A 6173-nucleotide genomic window follows, 5' to 3' on the forward strand; every position below is an offset into this window, starting at 1 on the left:
TTCGGAATTCCCGGAAGTTCCCCAGATTATATCCCATTTATACCAAAGAGTGATCTGGCACCAATGTCAAACTGCAGTGTTACGTGTGCTGAATGAAAATTACAGTTTTTGGGATGTCATTCGACAAATTTCGTCGATCAATGATAAAAAGAGTTACTCCTAGTTTCTCAGAGTTGCTCTCGTTTGCACAGTGTCTTTCCTCAAGGGAAGATTCAAATATTACGTCCATCGTTTTTCGGGATTTCCAGACAAACCCCCCCCCTCTGTCACGCACTTTTCCTATACCCAATACACGTACTGTCACTTTTCTAGAACCCCCCCCTCCCCCAAATCATGGACGTAATTTTTGAACGTTCCCCAAGTTTTCTGTACTGAAATTTCGCTAGAATTTTCAGTATTGTGTGATTCAATTAAAAGTTCCTCGGGAGTTCTTTCAGGAGTTCCTCGAGAATTTCTATATGAGCTCCTCGGAAATTCTTCCAAGAGTACCCCGGAAATCTGTTCAACATATTCTAAGGTACTACAGCTACTTCAGAAGTGACTCGAGATTTCCCTCCATGTATTCCTTGGTATTCCTCCAGGGGTTCCTCAAGAACTCCTCTAGGATTTTCGGTTCTTTGAGAATCCCTCCAGGAGCTCCTCGAGAATTCTTTTTGGGGTTCATCGTGAATTCTTCCACGAGTTCCTGCTACTGTTCCTCAAAATGTCTGCAAGAAATTCTCGGGAATTCCTCTTGGGGTTTTTCGGAAATTCCCCCATGAGCTCGACGTTCCTGAAGAACTCTTGGAGAAATTTTCAAGGAGCTCCTGGAAGCATTCTCGAGAAACTCCTGGAGGAATGTCTGCGAAACTACTGAAAGAATTCCCAAGAAACTCCTATAGGAAATGCCGAGGATCTCCTGGAGGAATTCTCGCGAATTCTGTGGAAGTTCGCCAAGTATCTCCTGGAGGAATCCCCGAAGATCCCCTGGAGGAATTCTCTAGAAACTCTTTGAGGAATTCCCGCGTATCTCCTGGAAGAATTCCCTAGGAACACTTGGAAGAATACCCGAGGATCTCCTGGAGGAATTCCCGTGGAATTTTTAGAGGAATTTCCGGGGGACTCCTAAAAAAAATCCCGAGTATCACCTGGAGGATATCCCAAGAAACTGCTTGTGGAATTCTCGGGAAACTCCAGAAGAAGTTGTCGGAAAACTTATGGAAGAATTCCCAAGGAATTCCTGGAGGAGTAACGGATGAATTCTAAATGAATTCCCATGGTCTCCTAGAGCAATTTCTGAGGAATTCACAAAGATTTCCAGGAATATTTCCCGAAGATCTTCTAGAGGAGTTCCCTTGAAACTCTTGCAGGAATTTCCGTGGACCTCCTGGAGGAATTCCAGGGAAATCCTGGAGAAATTCCCTGGGAGCTCCAAGATAAACTTTCGGTGACTTCTGTAGAAATTACCTGAAAACTCCTGCAGGTAGTCCCGAAGAACTGATGGAGGAATTACCGAGGATCTCTAGAAGGAATTCCCGAGGAACTCTGGCGGATTTCCAGGAGGATCACCATAGATCTCCTGAAAAAATTCCATTGAGGAACTCGTGAAGTGAATTTCATGGAAATTCTGGAGAAATTTTCGGATATTTCAAATCATGAGAAAAAAAAAATCCGGGTACTACTGGAGGAACCCGAATAAAAAATACAGTAGAAAAACCAAATGTGGTATTGTAACAGTACTTTTTAGAACCATATTGTTACAATAAACACCACTGTAAAAATAAAAAATACAAAAACAATAAGATGTAATGTAGACAACTGTATGGTGAATTGTAAATAAGATTTTTACAATATACTATACGGGTTGTTAAGTATCGTAACAATATAAAAAAATTTTTTTCTCCATATATATTTTTTTACAAAACCATACATTTTATTGTAAATGAATTGTTTGAAATACTGATACGTGGGCTTTAATATACCGTACATAGTATGGTACACGTATGGTTTCAAACAATAAAATGTACCGTAAATATATTGTTTTTAATTGTAATTTCACTACAGGTTATAAATTTAATTATGGTTTTGGGAATGGTTCTCTTTTGTTATGTTGTATTGTTTTACATTAGATAAACCATATAATGTTATATTATCTCGTCATGTTCCTTCGATAATGGCAGTTCTAGCCAAACTAACCTAAACTCGTCTAAGTCTGAGTAGCCTCTGATTGCATTAACAGTTGAAGCTTAGGCTCCCATGTCCCACCAGCCAGATAACTGGGTTTTGCAAACTAAGCATTATTTGTGGCAACACTTTGAGCGGCATGATGGAACTATGCCTAGCGCGCTAAGTGTTATTAGACAACTAATGTAGTTGCATGAAGTGGGTGACGAGGTACATAAGTATCATTACAGCGTGCTTAACCGTTATTGCAATATTGAGGCTCCAGTTTGACTGAACTATGAAATATGTACATAACAACTCATGAGAAAACTGTCAAGTTCGATTCAACTATAAGTTAGGTTAAAAAGCGAAGACGAACTTATATCAGCAGTCTTTTCAGTGTCCAGTCCTTATGTTAAAAATGTCAAAGATAAATCGCATTTAATTCGGTTGTTGTACAAGGCAATTTCACATGAGAGAAGAAGAGAAAGAATACTGTTGAACTCATCCACTGATTTACGGTAATCTGGACTGCGTCTTTCCGGGTTGACCTACATTCGTATTCCTCTCATCGCACTCTACATACCTAGCCCACCATATCTCTTGGATATGCAGTCCTTAGAACACCTGGTTTACCACTTTATTTAAACATTTTATTGACTTTAAATAGATGTTTCAACTTATTCACTTTTTTCTCTTTCATTTCCTTTGCAACAAAAATGTCACGAACATCAACAAAACAATGCACGGAAAAAATCATAAACTGAATAAATAATTAAAAATGCACGGAAAAAGATTGTTTCGGAATAGTGAATGGTTCAAACGTAAGAAAAACAGTATAATATATTGTTACATAAAGATCGGATGTAAATGTATAGTAGCTACCAATGTGCAAAGCTTTTAGCGAACCATTCCATTACAATACACTATATTGTAGCTGGTACACTGTATGGTACAGGAATGGTTTTCACCAAATACCCTATGGTTAGTTTTTATCCGGGAACCTTGGGGCAAGACACTGTGCTGGAGAGTACATATTCCTTCACAGAGTTGCTCAGCATTTCTCCGGATTGCTCCCGTTTATACTTGCGTGTTGCCTGATTTATCACAAAATAAAAACAATATTGCCCGACATCTCGCTTTTCTTGGAGTTTTAGGGATGTTTTTCAGCAAGTTTCGTCGATCACTAGTGAAAATGTGTGAAAAGAGTTACTTCGAATTTCTCAGAATTACTCTCGTTTGCACAGCGTCTTGCCCCAAGGGAGGAACGCCCGAGAAGCACCTAGACTAGTTCTCGGGAAACTCCCAGAGAACTTGCCGGTGAACTGAAGGAATTCTTGTAAAGCTCCTGGAGGAATCCCAGAAGGCACTCCATGAGGAATCACATAAAAAAACTGCAGGAATGACAGAAGAAACTATTGAAAGCATTCCAGACTCCTGGAGGAATTACAAAAAGTCTTAGACTCGAGGCAAGACAGATCTAACGAGAGATAATCTTTGCTCGAAATGTTGCTTGGGGCAAGACACTGTGCTGGAGAGTGCATTTTCCTTCACAGAGTTGCTCAGAATTTTTCCAGATTGCTCCCGTTTATACTTGAGTGTTGCCTGAATTATCGCAAAATCAAAACAATATTGCCCGATATCTCGCTCTTCTTCTTGGGGCAAGACACTGTGCTGGAGAGTGCATTTTCCTTCACAGAGTTACTCACAATTCCTCCGGATTGCTCCTGTTTTTAGGGTTCATTCAAATATTACGTAACGCAAAATTTGGCAGTTTTAGACACCCTCCCTCCCCCACGTAACAAATTTTGTATGAGAGATTTAGATATTTTGTATGAAGCGTAACACAGCGCTAGACCCCCTCCCTCCCCCCTTAGCGTTACGTAATATTTGAATGAGCCCTTACTTGGGTGTTGCCTGATTCATCGCAAAATCAAAACAATATTGCCCAATATCTCGCCATTCTTGCAGTTTTAGGGGTGTTTTTCAACAAATTTCGTCGATCATTAGTGAAAAGAGTTACTCAGAATTTCTCAGAGTTACTCTCGTTTGCACAGTGTCTTGCCCCTAGCTCTTCTTGCAGTTTTAGGGATGTTTTTCTACAAATTTCGTCGATCATTGGTGAAAATGGGTGGAAAGAGTTAATCAGAATTTCTCAGAGTTACTCTCGTTTGCACAGTGTCTTGCCCCTAGAAATGTTGTTCAGATTCCCTCACAGTCCTCAGATTTTCTCCCATTTATACCAAAGTGTGAGCTGGCACCAAAATCGAACTGAAAAGTGTTGCTAGGTGTTGCTGAATGAAAATTGCAGTTTTGGGAATGTCTTCCAACAAATTTCGTCAACCATGATAAAAAGAGTAATTCATAGTTTCTCAGAGTTGCTCTGGTTTGCACAATGCCTTGCCCCAAGGTCCTAGATGAATCCCACAAGCAGCTCATGGAGGAATCACAAAATAAACTCCTAGTGGAATCCAAACAGGAATGAAGATACCTAACACAAGAATGTACAAACATTCGAATTATTGTTTATAAACAATAATTACCACAATTCAAGCCAAACTTTACCAAACACCGTATCTAACAAAATCCACGAACGGAGAAAATCGGAGGGGAAGTTCGCTGTTCCCATAGTAACTCATACATTGAGCATTTCGGAAACTAGTTCGGAAACGTGAAAAATCCGGGTATTTTTTCACAAAACATCCTCAAAGGCGAGTAATACAAGTAGTCCTCAACGAAATGCAGCGCCTCATGTGAAAATCTATTTTTTGTTTACATTTGTTACATACGGTGTTTGGTAAAGTTAGGCTTGAATTCTCACCAGAATCTTACTAAAGTTTTTCTGAAAAAAGATAAATTTTCTTCCAAAAACCTAATCAAATTTTCTTCCTTGGAAATCATTGCAGGAATTTCCGGGAAAATACTCAGGTTTCGTTCACCAAAATTTCTCGCAATGCTGTCAGAATTTCATCGAGATTGCCTCCAACATTTACAAAAGTTTTGTATTTACAATTCAGAATATCTCTTAAATTACATTTTCTCTGGATTGTAATGTAATAGCCGCTTTAGGAGAAAACTGGCAGTCGTCATATATTCACTTTAGTGCCATGTTTCAAACCTAGAATCTGGATAGAGCTTAAGGACAAACGTCTTGAAATCCCGCTTCAACAGTGCATCATAACTTCATATGCACAAATCTCAAGAAGCAAGTTTCAAACAACAGTGCATTTGATTATTCTGATCTTGCTCACTTGTAATAAGCTTAAAATGAGAAGATCACGTGCGCTGATGTTGTTTACGAAGAGATTTGTGCTCTCGAAATCGTGAGTAGGTGCCCAAGTCGGCCATTGTGGCGGCCATTTTGGGATTCTAACAAGTCTGTCCTTAAGTAACCACGGTGTTGAAGCCTTATTGCATGCAGATATACGGTGTTTTTAGAGCAATCATTACTTAACATGCAAACTTAAGGTTGATTTAAAGTGAAAATGGGCAATTATAGAATCAAATTACGATTATACTGGTATAATCTTAAATCAGTCGCATAATTGCCATTTCCACTTTAAAACAACCTTTAACACACTTTAAAGTAATGATTGCTTTAAATACACCGTATATCTGCATGCAATAAGGCTTCAGCACAGTGGTTACTTGGGAAGGGATCTATTGTCTATGAAATCCGGTTTTATCGAGGAACAGAAAATTTCACAATAACCATCGTCTTTCAATGACTATTAATACGGTAATGCCAACAGTGGTACCACAGACAAACAGACGTAACTCTTAGAGAATATTCATCAAAAACTTTTGCCCGGTGTCATTTTCATGAGCACACTGCCACCTGTTGGTAGAACCGCGCGCGACACTGTCGGTCATGATGGATTTCGATTTGACGTTTTGTTGACACGCACACTACTACACAAATTGCCTGTAATTTTCGTTTGCATCATTCAGTAACGTGTACACTGGCAAACGTCAAAGCGATCGAACACTAGCGCATTTGGTGGAACGATCGCGCAAACCAAATGAAATTT

At 39.3% G+C, this 6173-nt stretch overlaps 1 protein-coding gene across 2 annotated transcripts in view; it reads left to right on the top strand.

The window, feature by feature from the left end:
* Window positions 1-6173, top strand: part of LOC109426162 (uncharacterized protein DDB_G0284459) — a 197963-nt gene that overhangs the window by 99027 nt on the left and 92763 nt on the right. The window lies entirely within an intron of this gene.

This window comes from Aedes albopictus, chromosome 3, assembly GCF_035046485.1.
Source record: "Aedes albopictus strain Foshan chromosome 3, AalbF5, whole genome shotgun sequence".
NCBI lineage: Eukaryota > Metazoa > Arthropoda > Insecta > Diptera > Culicidae > Aedes > Aedes albopictus.